This window comes from Nylanderia fulva, unplaced genomic scaffold (assembly GCF_048542155.1).
Source record: "Nylanderia fulva isolate GAGA-0341 unplaced genomic scaffold, ASM4854215v1 Scaffold311, whole genome shotgun sequence".
Lineage (NCBI taxonomy): Eukaryota > Metazoa > Arthropoda > Insecta > Hymenoptera > Formicidae > Nylanderia > Nylanderia fulva.
Genome location: NW_028190381.1, coordinates 82,501 through 100,000, shown reverse-complemented (window position 1 = coordinate 100,000; position 17,500 = coordinate 82,501). Strand labels below are relative to the sequence as shown.

Below are 17,500 nucleotides of genomic sequence, written 5' to 3'. Positions count from 1 at the left end.
ATTTCTTTCTCAGACACTCCAGATGCAACCTGAAGTTCATTCTTTCACTCACCCAGACACCCAGATATCTCACACTTCTCGCATACCTCACGCATTTATCATTCACACGTACATTGGGAGGCCTCGTCCCAGCCATACTACCTTTTATCAGCATCATCACAGTCTTATTCTCAGATACACTCACACCTACTTTTAATCCCCATTCGTACACCATTCTCATTCACTCCGTACCCTTTCTCTCCAACTCCGCTCGGCTCTGTCCTTCTACAATCAACAGCAGGTCATCCGCGTACGCAACCACCTTACATTCATTCTCGCGTAGCCGCCACAACAGTTCATCCATCATTAGGTTCCATATAAATGGGCCGCAGATGGAGCCCTGCGGGCAGCCACGCTGTACTTCCTTCCACACTGTATCACATGCACCCGTCATACATACACGCCTGCCGCTGAAGTAGCTCTTCCACAATTCAATCTCTTCACATTCAACTTCACGCAGTTTCTTGATCACACATTCCCACTCTAGGTTGTCAAACGCTCCCTTAAAATCCACGAACACTCCTAGCACGTACTTTCTCTCCGACCCATTCACCCATTCATGCACTCGATTCCACGCATCCTCGGTCGATTGGTTCCTAACAAATCCGTACTGGGCGTCACACATTCTTCCACACATCGTTCGCTCGAGTCTTCCAACCATCATTCGCTCCAACACTTTCCCCAGCACGGACAGCAGGCAAATGGGCCTGTACGACCCAGGGTCCGACCTAGGTTTCTCAGGGGACTTTAACAGAACTACCACCCGCGCAGTCTTCCACGCCGGGGGGAAACACGCTGTACTCAGGCATACATCATACATCCTTTTCATCCATACCGGGACAGCACGCCAAATCGCTCGCAACATCTCCGTACTTACACCATCCATACCAGGTGCCTTTCCCACTTTCATCGATTTCACCGCCACATCCACTTCGCTCCATTCAAACTGCCTTTCTTCCTCACTCACGCCTCCTCCAGCCTCCATCTCCGCGCTCGTCCGCGCTGCCGGGAAGAATCTCTCCATTAACGCATCCACACTTTCTTTCCATGTGCTCGTCATTCTATCACCCACTTTTATGCCACTCAATCTTACCCTGTCACGCTTTCCCATGCACACCTTATACACATCACTCCATGGATCCATGTTCCCAGTCTCACACACAAATCGCTTCCAATTCTCCTCTTTCACTCTTCGCATTTTCTCCTTATACTCCCGCAAAACATTCTTGTATTCATTCATTCTTCCTTCCACTCTGCTTCCTTTCCTCTTCCTTGCGCGCTGGTAGGCACGTCTGCTCCTTTCTACAGCTTTCTTCAGCCCCTCAAGCTCGTCCGTCCACCACACAAGCTTCCTAGCATGCACAGGTTTACACCTCTTCATCCATCTATCATTCGCATTATGGATCCATTTCATCATTCGCTCTACACAGCTCTGCGCATCCGTTTCGTCTATAGCGCTCGCTGCATCCTCTAACGCGCTCTCTCGCATATCACACATATACCCTTCCCAGTCTACGTCCTTGCACACCCATCTACACATGTCCTCATTCGTACTCGCATTTTCTCTGTATACCATACGTATTAATAACACGTTATGGTCACTCACTCCCCAGTCAGGCTTTACCTCCCACTCATACCGGCACCCTCCATGCACGCCGTTCACGAGAGTGACGTCGATGTCACTTTCCCCATTCGGCCCGCTGAACGTGTAAAACTCACTTGGTTCATTTAACACGTTCATCCCGTTCGCAATCATTCATTCCTCAATCACTCTTCCACGCGCTTCACTTTCTCTGCTGCCTCCCTCACCCTTGCTATACCACAAGGGAGAGACGGCATTCGCATCCATACCTATCAGACGCTTTCCCCTGGCTGTCTCACATACTCTGTCCATGTACGCCAAGTACGGCTCGATGCTCTTACCGTACCGGCAGTACACGGACACCACATACATCTCTCCAAAGTCCCCCTTCAATCACACGCACACTCCAAGCTCATTCGTACATTCTCTCACACACATCACATCCAACCTAGAGTCATTCACTACCACTGCTGCTTTGACCATCCCACTCTCGCTAACAATCACATCCATACCTATGGGCAAGCCCACCACGCGTCCATGCCTTTCGTACGGTTCTTGCAGCAGTGCTACACTCACCCGACGTTCGCGCATCATCTCACCCAGATCACACATAACCGCATACGCTCTCTGGCAGTTATACTGCACTACATTCACGCACCATTCATTCGTCATTTATTCTCGCTTTCTCCCTCTCTAACGCTCTCACGTATTCCGGGCACACTTCGGACAGGACCGAGTGATCACATTTGCTCCCTTTCAGCTTACAGTTTCTACACACACTTTCCTTCTTACAATCTCTCATCATGTGTCCCACACATCCACATTTTTGGCACAGTCTTTCCTTTTCGGTGCATTGCCGCATCATGTGCCCAAATGCAAAGCACTTGTGGCACCTCAGCACACTGAAAAACTCTTTCACCCTAAAGGCCTTCCAATGCACGAACACTCGTCCGTCATTACAGAGCACATTCCTTATTGTACTCGTAACTTCTAATATCACATTTCCGCAGGTTGCATCTTTCTTCGCATTCCTACTGACAACACGCACACGTTCCATGAATACTCTCTCATCCACTCGCCCTTTCAAGCTTCTCTCATACATTTCTCTCATTAACACTTCACTCGCCATATCATTCGGCACATCGTACAAGATGATCTTTGGGCCTATCTTGCGAGGCAGCTCAACCTTTAGGCCAGCATTCTTAAACTGACCACACTCTCTTATTCTTTTCAACTCACTCTCGCTCATCGTTTCAATCGCTACTCCTCCATTCCTCACTTTCCTTACCGCTTTTACACGCACATTCAGTGACTTGCTCACATGCTTCATCATTCTCTCCTTTACTTCCTCACTTGTCACACTCGCACTTGCATCATTCGCTTTCACTATTACCGCATAACTCTTCTCTTTCGTACTCGTCTTCACATTCACTTCCTGTACCTTTTCAATCACGCTCTTTTCAACCTTTTTCGCACTCACGCTCGCATAGCTCATTCCGCTTCCGCCGTAGGCTAAATACCGACTCGCTCGACGCATACACTCATCCAGTTTCCCCTGTATTCTCTCATTCTTGCACAACATTTTCATCATCTGTTCCTCATATTCTCCCACAATGTCCAATATTTTCTCACTCGCACTCTTTGAAATTTTGTTTGTCTCCGTAAACAGAAATTTACGGAGCCTCGCACCAATTACTCTCATGCACGCTATCTCACTCACTTCCGCAACGCTCTCATTCTCCCCCTCATTCACTCGTTTTCGCTTCGCACTCACACTCACATCACTCGCCTTGCTCGTCACACTATCACTCCTGTTTCTTCCAAACACTTCCGCGTCTCCAGGAGCTAAGAACTCCTTGTTAGCGTCCTCCGTTCCTTTTCCTTCTACGGCCTTTGGCGCGCTGGGGCCAGGAAAAACGAATACCTCGTCGGCCTCTCTCAGAATCCTTGTGCCATGCGGCCTTGCCGTCCTCCCTCCTCTCAGCTGGGGAGTCGTACGCCTCTACGCCCTGCTTCCAGCGGAGTTGAGCAAGGCCTGCCCGCTCCTCCAGCCACCACCATTTTGGCAGACGGCGGCGATCTGGGAATGGACTCCCTTCTCTCAAAAGGGTCCAGTTCCTTATCCTTCTCTTTATCCATTTTTTGTGCCATTGTCGTCGTCGTGTATCTCTGTTTTAATGTATTTGTTTGTAAATTTTTCTCCATAATAAGTCCCACGATTCTGGCGAGTCGCAAGGTCCACTCAGGCAGAGCCCCCAGTACCCGAGTAAGGCGACTTATTTACCGCAGGGTTGCGCCAGGTGCCCTACGGGAATCGTTCACGGCCGTGTACCACCCCCACGACCATGCAGCCCTCGGCACGCTGTCTCCCACCTTGGCTTCGGGGTTCCGCTATAACACACCCCACGTCCAACAGCGGCTCAGCTCTGGGTGTTGTGCTGGTTGGTTGACCTGTGGGTCCGCATTTATTTCTTCCCACATGCACTCTCATATTGCGGTTATGGCATTGCCTGATGTTCGGCTGCCGAGTGTGCATGCGGCGCCAACACCACTTAGCCGTTGTGCTAGAAGCACAACGTTACCAGCGAGACCACGAGGAGGTAGGCATTGACAAGACGCAAGGGAGGCTATACGTTACGCATCTTGCGCCCGCAGCACTCCCTCCCTGCCGAATCCAAAGGGCACGTGAGAGGCTGAAGGACCTAACGAGAGGTCTGCATCGCATCAACGACCCAACCATAAGCCACCCCAGACCCCGGGCTTACCTGCTCAGCATCTCCTGCGCGATGCAAGATTAGCAAAGCAGTGACACCCGGGCGTCCTCATGGGTGGCATGGTTATTTCGGAGGAGGGAGCGCCACAAAGTGACCACACCCCTGACTCAGGAGCTATGATGTTATTTACTCCGGCGTGTTGCTTTGAGAAGACAAGTCTCCTCGCGGCGTGTTGCCCCGAGAAACAGGGCAGGCATAGGAGCTCCAGGCAGCGTTCTGCTTACCGCATAATGTCCCGCGAAGCGCTGCTCGCACAGCGCCCCGCGAAACGCACATTTAAATCGGCCCGCGCCGTTCCGCGCAGAGCCCAAGTGTCAACGCGGCGTGTTGCTTTTAAATCGGACAAAGTCCGAGCGCGGCGTGTTGCTTTTTTGAATCGGACAAAGTCCGAGCGCGGCGTGTTGCTTTAAATTTCGGACAAAGTCCGACCGCGGCGTGTTGCTTTAAATTTCGGACAAAGTCCGACCGCGGCGTGTTGCTTTCGAAGCCTGGACAAAGCCAGACCGCGGCGTGTTGCTTTCGCAATCCGCATTAAGTTCGATCACGGCGTGTTGCCTTTAAAGAAGCAACAAAGCCCGATCGCGGCGTGTTGCTTTTGAAAAAGCAACAAAGCCCGATCGCGGCGTGTTGCTTTTAATGAATCGGACAAAGTCCGACCGCGGCGTGTTGCTTTCTAAATTCGGACAAAGTCCGAAGGCGGTATCGCCTTGTCCAGGCAACGAAGACCCGCCGAATCGGACCCTGCGCCGGGAGCCAGCGAGACGTTGAGCCTCACAGCAAGATGCAGTGTCGCGAGAACAGCGTTTTGCTTCGCCTGCTGTCGCGGGGTCAGCATTTTGCTTAGCCCGGTGTCGCAGGGTCAGCGTCACGCTTAGCGCACAGCGACATATGCCAGGATGGTCGTGGCATATTTGTGGCGTCCGAGTATACGTGCTCGCAATAGGTGGTAGGTGCTGAGTTAATGCACGTTGGTCGTTATAGTACATAGAAATAGAAATTTCTCTTGGAGAAGAGCGGCAAAAGCAAAATAAAAGAAAATGACGAAAATTTTCTCATAAAAAAAGGCCAGACGCGCGGTGTTATGTGAACACCACGCGCCTTGGCCATTCAGCACTTTGCTCACCACTGCAGGAGGTATTACCACGGTGGCGAGCTCAATGCTCTTTGAATGCTCCGTCGAACTCGAGACCGGCCAGGGATGAGCCTCGCAGTCACCGACTGTGGATACCTCGTCCCTTTCGGGACCCACAGTGGGACGCATCGGCCCTTTTAAAACATACGTTTCCGCTTAGCCAGTCAGGAGCTCGTGCCTAGGAGCATTCAGGTTCAGAGGGGTATACCTCTCCGAGGCCGGCAGGCAAGCCATGCCATCAGGATTTCGGTATTCACCCCTCCTACGAGTTTTTGGTCCGTGTCAATCTACGGTCCTTCTGGACCCAGTTGCCAGCTCTTCTTCAGCTGCAGCATTGGTTGCAGCATATCCTCATTAGCCACTTTGTGCGCATCTTGCCGCTTAGCCTGGCGAATCGCCGACGCCGGCATCAGTTAGTTATCCCTGTTCTAGTATGATGGATTGAACACTTGGGCTCCCGCAAAAGCGGCGCCTTCCCACGATACAAAGAGGAGCTCATATGCCCACCCCGCCCCTGGTGCAACATTGCAGCCGAGACAAGAGGCATGGCCACCTCGCCAGTAGATAGGGACAGTGGGAATCTCGTTAATCCATTCATGCGCGTCACTAGTTAGATGACGAGGCATTTGGCTAAACCTGCGCCCGCGTAGCGGGCATACTTCCCGGAGTAGGTTTCCAGTAACCGTGTCGGATCATTCACCCGCTTAGATGAGTGTAAATGGGTAAAACATTATTAAATTAGATAAATAAATAAATAAGCAAATAAATTATTATTATAAGTTAAAACAGCAATAAACGTGCCAGGGCTCGGCTCGCCGCGGTGGCGGGAATCACTTCCGCTTCTCCCACGTTGCAAGGCCGGCCAACTCCGATGCCTCAGGTTAGCATCTTCGTTATAAGTTAAATTTTAAATTAGTTTGTACTGTGAGCACATTGAGACAGGTTATTTATCCATGAATGCATTTGCGATCTCGATTGAGCTTCTTAGAGCTATAAGGGACATGGTTAGCCAGTCCTCTTTCTTTATTTTTAGCTGCTTTAATTCCAATACTGTTTCAGTTGGTAAAGCTCCTCTTGAGCCAACGACAATAGGCACTACTCTCGAGGTAGGGACGTTAAAGTTGTCCTTTAATTTATTAGAGATGTCTTTGTATTTATCCACCTTCTCTCTGGCTGCTTCTGCTAGAAAGTTCCTGTTCTCGTACCGGACCGTAACGTCGAGCACGAGAGCCCGTTCCTCATTCAAAATGACGAGGTCGGGTTTGAATCTTTCGCCATGAAGTTCTATAGTGGGTTCCACTATAACTCTGTTGTTCACAGAGAGACGATCTTTCAGGAGGTTTACTATCTCATTATGACGCTTTATGCGTTTTGTCTTGGTTGCACTACATTGACCAAGTATATGACCTAATGTCTCGTCTGCCTCGCCACAAGCCCGGCAGACGGTGTCTACATTATCGTGCGCTCTTCGCATAGTCATGCGTGTAGGATAATTGTTGGTTCGCATTTTAATCGCGTCTATAAGACGCGAGGAGCGTAACAGATTGCTACAAAATAGCCATGCATTACTGAGTGGTTCTTGGCCAAAGTCTTGGACCCCTTGTCCTTGCGCAATTAATTGCGCCCACTCCTGCCTGTAATTGTTCTTAATTTGTCTCTTCCTTTCCTCTATCTGCTTGATGGACGCTGGCCAAGATAGTCGCAGCGCTGCAGCGTAAGACTTGTGCACTTTTTGCGATGCTTCATTACAGATAACTTTTCGGACGAGTATATCGTCAGATGCGGCCGCTTTCGCGGCGTTCCTGAGTGCTGCCAGATAGACCATGGGAAGTGTCTCGAGAAGACCAAGTCCTCCTTCCTTCATAGGCGTGTATAGGAAGGCACTATTTGTGGTCTCATGCAGATGTAAGATCTGTTTAACACCGCTTCTAATGGCTATGTCAATGTTTTTCAGCGTCTCTTTGGATGGCGGACGCATTACCAACCCATAGGTGAATCTGGGCAGCAGGTACGTGCGCAACAGAAGTATCTTCTGCATTGGCTTAATAGGGAGCGCCTTCACCCTCTCTATGACTCCCTGAATCGTATGGAGCTCTGAACCCTCGATCAGGCCTCTCCAAGGTGTGGCTGTTGCACCTAGATATCTAAAGGCTTTATCTGGTTCTCCATATGGAATCGGGGTTCCTCTTACGACCATCTCCGGGTCTCTAATGTACCAGGTTTTTGGTCTTGGTACGTACTCGAAGGCGAAGCATTTCTCAATAGAAAGCGCCATACCACGCTTTCTTAGCTCGGTATAGACCGAGTTGATCTGACCGATGGACGTTTGTCGGTCTTGTGCTAAGAGTACCATATCATCAGCGAATGCCATTGCTGCCAAATTGCGCTCCTCGACTTTAACACCTACGGTGTTTTCTTGCACCATTTCAATTATAGGCTCAATCACCAAGTTAAACAAGGTGGGTGACAGGGGATCGCCTTGCTTGACACCTCTCTTTAATTCGATCGGCACCCCGTCACTTCTAGCCTTTATAGTGGTCTTGCAACCACTGTACATGTTCACGATGTAATTTGCCACTTTGGCCGGGATTCCTTTTCTTATTAATGCCCAATAGATGGCCTTGTGTGGGATAGTATCGAATGCTTTCGATATATCCAGGACGGTGAAAACACCGCCCGACGCTTTTGCTTCACTAATGGCTGCACTAAGTAGTCTAGTGTTCGTAAAACAGCCATTCTCTTTAGTAAAGCCTTTCTGTCTTAGCGTCTGTTGAATGACCTCGCGTATGCGACGGTCCAGCAGCGATGAAAATATTCTGCTTAACATTGAGGAGATAGTTATAGGCCTCCAGTTTTTAACATCCGAGAGATCTTTACTCGCTTTAGGTATAAGGGTAGTGCGATTCTGCTTCCAAGCTATTGGATAAGCCTCTTTTAGGAGCAGGAGATTGAAGAACTTAGCCAAAACAATACTGATGCCTTTTCCTTTCAAGTCAGCCTTTTCAATCTTATCTAAACCAACAGCTGAAGAGTTGGCAATGCGTCTGATTTTGTCCTGCACTTCCTTTGGCTTTATTGGTAGGAAGATATCTCTCAGCGGAACCTCGGCGTCTGCAACACCGATTGGTTCTTGCTGGGGGCCGGGCAAACCCCATAGATTGGTGTACAATTCTTTAATTTTCGCCATCTCGGGCAATTGACGCAATTGTATAAGCGATAGGTCATTGGCGGCCACGGCATCTGCCAGCTTCCTTGGACAGTTATTCATTAGCTCCTGGCATTTTGCAAAGGCGAAGCGCCTCTTCTCCATCCTGTTTGGCGGACGGCTTTTGGTTTTTCGATTCCTACGTTTTCTGGAATCTTTATGTACTCCCTTGTTTTTATTCAGGCATTCTGTTATCTCGTTGCAGAGCAAGTCAATATCCTCACTGGTCGTTCTTTTATTTGCTAACGAGACCAGTCTTGCAACCATGGTTGTTCATACGCCTTTCAGTTTACTTTCCGCTTCGATTTCCGCCAGCACACTCTCTCTCCAATCCTCGCCTTCAAAGGATAATTGCTCCGGCGCTGCACTTCGCGCCGGAGATTTGTTCTGCGTTCTAGGAACTTCGACTACAGCAGCCAATTCTGGCTGCCGTGGAGCTACATCAGGTTGTGGGGCCGGTACAACGGCCGGTTTCAGTCGACGTCTTGCATCGCTTATTTGCTTATTAGTTTTACCCGGGAAAAATTCCATCAACCTGATGTTAATGTTTCGCTCGTCTTGGAACCTTAGATTGAGTTGTTCGAGCCGCTCCATCTCATCCGCAGTCCACACGGTTAACTTTCTGCCACTCTTTTCGGCTGGTTTTTCAGCCTCGGCTGCTCTCTTTGTATTCCTTATTTTCGGGTGAGCAAACCTTTCATGTTGCGAGAGCCCAATCCTTGATTCGAAGCTCAACTTACAGTTCTCGCATTTGTACTCGGCCGCTGGATTGACCTTTTTACCCCTGCACTTAGGGTAATGACAGCGCCATGAATGGATTTTCGGAAAGACTTCCCGACATTTCTCGCACTCCCAATTGACATGCACATCTGGATGTTGTTCTAGAAAGTGTGCGTTCAGCTGCTTTGCACCAATGCAACTGATACTTCTACTGTTCTCCAAACATTTTGGGCAGTCCATGACTGCATCTGTACTTCCTTGGATGGTCAAGGGCTGGGTAACCCGAATGGGTATTGGGTCCCATCGCCCGTCCGACGGCGCCCTTGGGACTCGGGCGCCGCTCGCGCTTCCTCGCCTTTTCGCCACATAGGCAGCGTCCGCCCCGCCAGAAGCGTTCTCGGGGTCGTCCGCCTCCGAGGCTTTTTCTATTTCACTATCCATATTTGCTCCTGAATAGACCGTCGCCTGGAGCCAAGACGACGGTCGGGCAATCGTGGGCTGCACCTCACCCCGACGGTTATAAATTAGTTTGCGGTGTGTTGCTTTTGATTTCCGCAAACAAACTCTGGGCACTCTAGGCTGCTCCTCACCCCGATGGTTTCTTTGGTGTCTGATTGCACAAGGTATACCCGGACTACAAAGAGCCGGCTTGGAAGAAGAGAAAAGGCGAGCTGGGGGTTAGTTTCCCAATTCTGGGACAGCAATTTCCCTTTTTCACAGAATAATTTGTTCCCCCATGATGGCTTACGCCATTTGATTCCTTTCTTCGCTTCGCCTTTTCGGCCGATGACAGGCCTAACAAGTAATCCCTGATGCGCCAGCTTGGCGAGTTCCGAGCGTGCTAATTTGATCGGCGCTGTACACCCGTTAGCCGTCGCCCACCGTACCGTCTTGCTATGGTGGGGACGTTGCCCGGGAGTGACCACGAGGAGGTGGGGTACAACTTGGACGTGAGAGGCTGAAGGTCCTTACTAGAGGACTTCGTTGGCGCATCACGACCCAACTACGACTCTCTCTAAGTACCATCGCGGCGTGTTGCTTTGAGGACCGAGAGAGTCATAGTTACTCCCCCGAGAGAGTCATAGTTACTCCCCCGAGAGAGTCATAGTTACTCCCGCCGTTTACCCGCGCTTGCTTGAATTTTTTCACGTTGACATTCAGAGCACTGGGCAGAAATCACATTGCGTCAACACCCGCGAGGGCCATCGCAATGCTTTGTTTTAATTAGACAGTCGGATTCCCCTAGTCCGTGCCAGTTCTGAGCTGAGCGTTGAATGGCGGCCGAAGAGGACGACCACGACGGCTCGCGCCGCCACGGAAGCCTCGCAGCAAGGAAGATCCGCGGGAGGCCAAGGCACGGGACCGAGCTCGGATCCCGGGACCGGCGCGAGAACGCCGACCGTTCACCTCGCCCAGGCCCGGCACGTCAGCCAGACCCGCTTCCCGACCAAGCCCGACACGCCCCGCTCCTCAGAGCCAATCCTTATTCCGAAGTTACGGATCCAATTTGCCGACTTCCCTTACCTACATTATTCTATCGACTAGAGGCTCTTTACCTTGGAGACCTGCTGCGGATATGGGTACGAACCGGCGCGACACCTCCACGTGGCCCTCTCCTGGATTTTCAAGGTCCGAGGGGAAGATCCGGACACCGCCGCAACTGCGGTGCTCTTCGCGTTCCAAACCCTATCTCCCTGCTAGAGGTTTCCAGGGAACTCGAACGCTTATACAGAAAAGAAAACTCTTCCCGGATCTCCCGACGGCGTCTCCAGGTCATTTTGGGTTACCCCGACGAACACTCTTACGAGGGCCCGAATTGTATGCGGTTCCGCTGCCGGGTTCCGGAATAGGAACCGGATTCCCTTTCGCCCGACGGGCGTGTGTCTTTCGTATAATATTTATTATTATTTCTCGACACTCGAGTATATTGTACGCCGTCATTGACATAGGATTTCTCCTAGGGCTTAGGATCGACTGACTCGTGTGCAACGGCTGTTCACACGAAACCCTTCTCCACGTCAGTCCTCCAGGGCCTCGCTGGAGTATTTGCTACTACCACCAAGATCTGCACCGACGGCGGCTCCAGGCAGGCTCGCGCCCAGACCCTTCTGCGCTCACCGTCGCGACCCTCCTACTCGTCAGGGCTTCGTGACGACGCGAGAGAAGACTAACGCCCGCTCCCGGTTGCCGCTCCACTTGCCGCTGACGGCAGAGTATAGGCTCGACGCTTCAGCGCCATCCATTTTCTGGGCTAGTTGCTTCGGCAGGTGAGTTGTTACACACTCCTTAGCGGTTTTCGACTTCCATGGCCACCGTCCTGCTGTCTTAAGCAACCAACGCCTTTCATGGTGTCCCATGAGCGTCGAGTTGGGCGCCTTAACTCTGCGTTTGGTTCATCCCACAGCGCCAGTTCTGCTTACCAAAAATGGCCTACTTGGCACTCTGATCCGAAGATGCTCGTGGCTTCATAATTCAAGAGAGCCAGAGATCTCACCCATTTAAAGTTTGAGAATAGGTTGAGGTCGTTTCGGCCCCAAGGCCTCTAATCATTCGCTTTACCAGATGAGACTCGCGCGCGTTCCGTGCGGAACGGCCGAGTGCCAGCTATCCTGAGGGAAACTTCGGAGGGAACCAGCTACTAGATGGTTCGATTAGTCTTTCGCCCCTATACCCAGTTCCGACGATCGATTTGCACGTCAGAATCGCTACGGACCTCCATCAGGGTTTCCCCTGACTTCGTCCTGACCAGGCATAGTTCACCATCTTTCGGGTCCCAACGTGTACGCTCTGGGTGCGCCTCTTCTCGCGATGAGAACGAGACGCCCCGGGAGTGCGAGGCCGCATCGCGACGCGGCCCATCCTCCCTAGGTCGACGGCCAGGGCCGACCTTCACTTTCATTACGCCTTTAGGTCTCGCGACAAGTCCCAATGACTCGCGTACATGTTAGACTCCTTGGTCCGTGTTTCAAGACGGGTCCTAAGAGTACCCAAAGCAGTAGCGTCGCCGACCGGTATCGGTCTCCCGCGAGACCGCGGGAGACGTTCGCAGGCCTGTCGAAGGTGTACCGTACTGTAACCAACAGCGGGCCAGGACCGGGGACGGCGCGAAGTCCGTAACCTCCGAGTACCGTGGCGCGCGCTTGCGACGGTCTCGACGCACCGTGAATAGTGCGGCCTGATACCTTGCGCGTACCGCCGAGCAGCCGGCCGGGCGACCGAGGGTTTGTCGCGTGCCGTTTTACCGGCGACGCGACAGACACCGCACCCGGGCCGTAGACCGACACCCAGCGGGTCGCGACGTTCTACTTGGGGAGAAGTGCACGACGACGAGCGCCGGACATCGGCGCACGGTAGCGTGCCCGCGCGCGAGCCGCAAGGACTCCGCGGGACATCGCCGACCGACGCGAAGCCAGCGCCGCTGACGATGAATCTCCCCGTTCGATCTTTTGGGTTTCTTAGGTTTACCCCTGAACGGTTTCACGTACTCTTGAACTCTCTCTTCAAAGTTCTTTTCAACTTTCCCTCACGGTACTTGTTCGCTATCGGTCTCGTGGTCGTATTTAGCCTTAGATGGAGTTTACCACCCACTTAGAGCTGCACTCTCAAGCAACCCGACTCTAAGGAGAGATCCTCCCGAGGCGCGCACCGGTCGCTACGGGCCTGGCACCCTCTACGGGTAAGTGGCCCCATTCAAGATGGACTTGGACGCGACGCGGCACCTCGGGATAAGCGGATCCTCCCAAACACCACATTTCCCTGCGGCGGAACCGCGGGATTCGGTGCTGGGCTCTTTCCTGTTCGCTCGCCGCTACTAAGGAAATCCTGGTTAGTTTCTTTTCCTCCGCTTAATAATATGCTTAAATTCAGCGGGTAATCTCGCCTGCTCTGAGGTCGTCGCATAGTGAGTTTTCGTAGCCGTTTGCCTCCTCCGCGTCGCTCATCGTCGTCTCTCCTCTATAATATATATTATAAGAGGGAGAGAGAGAGAGCGTCGAACGAGAGAGCAGCAGCGGCAGCACACGAAATACGCGAGAAGGCAAATCGCCGGGGCGCTAACCGCACACACACTCGTTGGTGGTAATGGAGACGATATATCGCGGGGTTCGAGATTCTCGGCTCTCCCTTCTCTTTTATATACGAAATTCGGGCGGAATCGATTCGACGAGTACACGACGCGGCGCGCCGGTCCCCTTTTTTCGCTTTACGAAAATTTCGTGGACTCGGACACGCGGTCGGCTCGCGATTCAAAACCCTTCTCCGTAAAGAGGTAAAGGATTACGAATGCTCTCTCCGCCGGACGACGACGCGCCGTATATTTCTCCGTAATACCGTTATGTGTGCGGGCAAGGGCGCCTCGGCATAAGACGCGCGAGCGCTATCGCACCGAGAGACGCGGCACAGAGTGCGAGAGCAGTCCGGTCAGTCTGTGTGATGTACGGAGAGGAGAGACGGTGAGACAAGCGCTACCTACTTTCGGGAGACAACGACGCACGCGCCGCTCTAGGGAAAGCGGTGCCATTCACCGTCCTGACCCTTTTTTTGGCCGTTTGTTGCTCCCTTCGCGCGCGCTCTTACTCTCATCCCATTTCTCCTCGGCTCTCGCGTACACACACGACTTGGATACACAAACACGCTCCCCCTCTTAATTCGCGCAGCATTCTCTGGGCGCGCGTTCGCCAACGTTTTACACGCTTGTGCGCTTCTCCTCCTCATTATTATTATTTCGGTGTGTCATTTCAGACGACGCCAGGATTTGCACCGCGGCCGGTCGGCGCGGCACAGACACCTCGGGCGAACGTCCAACGATCGCTCGTACGCCCATTGTAAGCGTTGCACAGGGCACAGGCGACGCGCGCGCCATTCTCTGGTCGCCCGCGTCGTGGCCGTGCGCGCTTTTCGGGCGCATAGCAGTTTAGGGGTACTAAAACGACCCTCAGCCAGGCGTGGTCCGGGAATTGTATCCGTGGACCGCAATGTGCGTTCGAAATGTCGATGTTCATGTGTCCTGCAGTTCACAAGTTGACGCGCAATTAGCTGCGTTCTTCATCGACCCACGAGCCAAGTGATCCACCGTTCAGGGTAATCGTTCGAAATTTTTGCGTTCGCGAAGAAACGCGCTTCTCGTTCAACCATCGTGGTCTCTTCTCTCGGACGAGAGAGAGAGAATAATCGTGGTGGCTCTTCGATCAGCCTGTCCGCGCGCGTCCGAGGACGCGCGCGGACCGCCGCCTCCCGCCAGGGAAGGCTACGGCACAAAGATAGAGTTGTGTGTTTCTCGTTCGGAGCGTCTCTCCCGCAACGGGAGAGCCGGGGCGGAAGCTCTTTGAAGAAACCGTCGGACCGACACAGTTGACAGATTGGTCGAAATATCATCGATCCCTTCTCTGTGTTATATATATATTATAATAATATATGGGGGTCCTCTCGCTCGGCACTCGCGGTCGCACACCGTGTGTTCTCGGCACGCTGACCGCTGCCCCGCGACAACGGGGAGGGCGCGCGTCGACGAACGTCGTGGGTGCTGCACACACGCGTGCGCGGGCATAGGTTACCACCGGTTCGCGCTCAACGCCGAATCGACGCTCTGTGTGTGTGTGGCCGGAGAATGGCACACACACGAGCGTGATCGCGAAGCGTCTCGCTCCGAATCGTCGTCGAACACCGCCGGGCGCGCTGCTCTGCTTGCCGACTACTTTCGGTCAGAGAGGCGCGACGGCGTCCGTCGTTATATCAAAACACAACAACAAATTCCGTCAAATCCGTTATTTTTTTTTCTCTGAGAGCGCCTTTTCAGCGCGTCCATTCAGTCGCCGACTGCTGCGAGCGCGCGTCTCTCCCAAAAGAGAGGACTCTCGACGCAGAGCAGGACCTCCGGAACGTTAATGATCCTTCCGCAGGTTCACCTACGGAAACCTTGTTACGACTTTTACTTCCTCTAAATGATCAAGTTTGGTCATCTTCCCGGCAACATCGGCAATGCCGAGACATTGCCGCGCACCAGTCCGAAGACCTCACTAAATCATTCAATCGGTAGTAGCGACGGGCGGTGTGTACAAAGGGCAGGGACGTAATCAACGCGAGCTTATGACTCGCGCTTACTGGGAATTCCTCGTTCATGGGGAACAATTGCAAGCCCCAATCCCTAGCACGAAGGAGGTTCAGCGGGTTACCCGGGCCTTTCGGCCAGGGAACACACGCTGATTCCTTCAGTGTAGCGCGCGTGCGGCCCAGAACATCTAAGGGCATCACAGACCTGTTATTGCTCAATCTCGTGCGGCTAGAAGCCGCCTGTCCCTCTAAGAAGATTTGTTTGTACGTTGGTAGTAAAAACCCGCCAGCCGAAGCCGGGGGCCTTCGCGATACCATAAGGTACGCCTATTTAGCAGGCTAGAGTCTCGTTCGTTATCGGAATTAACCAGACAAATCGCTCCACCAACTAAGAACGGCCATGCACCACCACCCACCGAATCAAGAAAGAGCTATCAATCTGTCAATCCTTCCGGTGTCTGGGCCTGGTGAGGTTTCCCGTGTTGAGTCAAATTAAGCCGCAGGCTCCACTCCTGGTGGTGCCCTTCCGTCAATTCCTTTAAGTTTCAGCTTTGCAACCATACTTCCCCCGGAACCCAAAAGCTTTGGTTTCCCGGAAGCTGCCCGCCGAGTCATCGGAGGAACTTCGGCGGATCGCTAGCTGGCATCGTTTATGGTTAGAACTAGGGCGGTATCTGATCGCCTTCGAACCTCTAACTTTCGTTCTTGATTAATGAAAACATTTTTGGCAAATGCTTTCGCTTCTGTCCGTCTTGCGACGATCCAAGAATTTCACCTCTAACGTCGCAATACGAATGCCCCCATCTGTCCCTATTAATCATTACCTCGGGGTTCCGAAAACCAACAAAATAGAACCGAGGTCCTATTCCATTATTCCATGCACGCAGTATTCAGGCGAAGGTAGCCTGCTTTAAGCACTCTAATTTGTTCAAAGTAAACGTACCGGCCCGACTCGACACTCAGTAAAGAGCACCGCGACGGGATATTGTTGGGCCGCCCCTCGCAAGGCTAAGCCCACCGGTAGGACGTCCACATCACATGCTTCATAACGTTGAAATCGTTTCGGCGACAAAGGTTTCGTATACTTTTTCGACGTTTTCCTCGACGCTCCCGTCACGACCCGCGCGACAAAAACGATTTATTACGATATCTGCTAATTAATTTCCTTCCCCCCCCGTCTAATTCTATTCCCTGGCTACCCCAACTCGTCGGAATGCCAGTCTGCGAGATTCCTATCTAAAAATAATATCTAATATTCTAATCTACGGGACCCGATACGGGTGGGGGGGTGTACAATGCAGGGCAGGAGGATGCCCGAAAAGGTTAAAGGCGGAAGCGGAGTGTTTTGCACGAATATACAACTTTCCCCCCGATGCGTCCTCAGTTAATTAATCTCGAATCTCATTACTAAGCGCGACTTTTATCCTCGCTCGTTAGCGGTACAAAAAGAAGCGAGATGAACTCGGGAACTGCGCAAGGTTTCGCATCCCGGCGCGTTGCTCGCCACCGCGAGCGAGAAATTTTCTTTTTCTTTCCAAGTCCCCGATTGCGGGGGCGTGTTGTACTTTTTTCGTTGCGGGCGACACCGGGGCACAATCCGGCGGCAACGCGCCGCACGGTACACCCAAGTCCCCGATCCAAGCGTGTTTGCTCTTCGTTGCCGGGGCGACACCACTCAGGCAATACACGCGCGCCCGCCCTGTACCCCAAGATTCCGATCGCTGCGTGTTGCTTTCTTTTAGGGCGGGTGCGAACCTCCTGCCGCCACAGCCGCTTTTTTTTTTTTTTTTTTTTTGGTTTTTTTTTTTCCAAGTTCGCCCCTCGCGGCGGTGTTCTTTCGCGCGGGCGAGCGACAACAAATTCCTTTCCTTGTTCCAAGTCGCGTTCGGCGGCTGTGTTGCTTTTCGGCGGGCGTGGCGAGAAATTCATTCCAAGTCCCCCGTCGCGCGTGTTGCTTTCGCCGGGCGAGCTAGAAAATTCTTTCAAGTCCGTTTTTCGCG

General features: G+C 52.4%; 1 non-coding gene and 2 pseudogenes across 1 annotated transcript; all 3 read right to left on the bottom strand.

The window, feature by feature from the left end:
* Positions 1-10,991: 10,991 nt before the first annotated feature.
* LOC146722451 (large subunit ribosomal RNA) lies at positions 10,992-13,323 on the bottom strand (annotated as a pseudogene).
* Positions 13,324-14,379: 1,056 nt separating this feature from the next.
* On the bottom strand, positions 14,380-14,534 carry LOC114941253 (5.8S ribosomal RNA). The gene has a single exon (XR_003821646.2). It is a non-coding gene; the product is annotated as a 5.8S ribosomal RNA (ribosomal RNA).
* A 798-nt stretch (positions 14,535-15,332) lies between these two features.
* On the bottom strand, positions 15,333-16,597 carry LOC114946015 (small subunit ribosomal RNA; annotated as a pseudogene).
* Between the last annotated feature and the right edge of the window lie 903 nt (positions 16,598-17,500).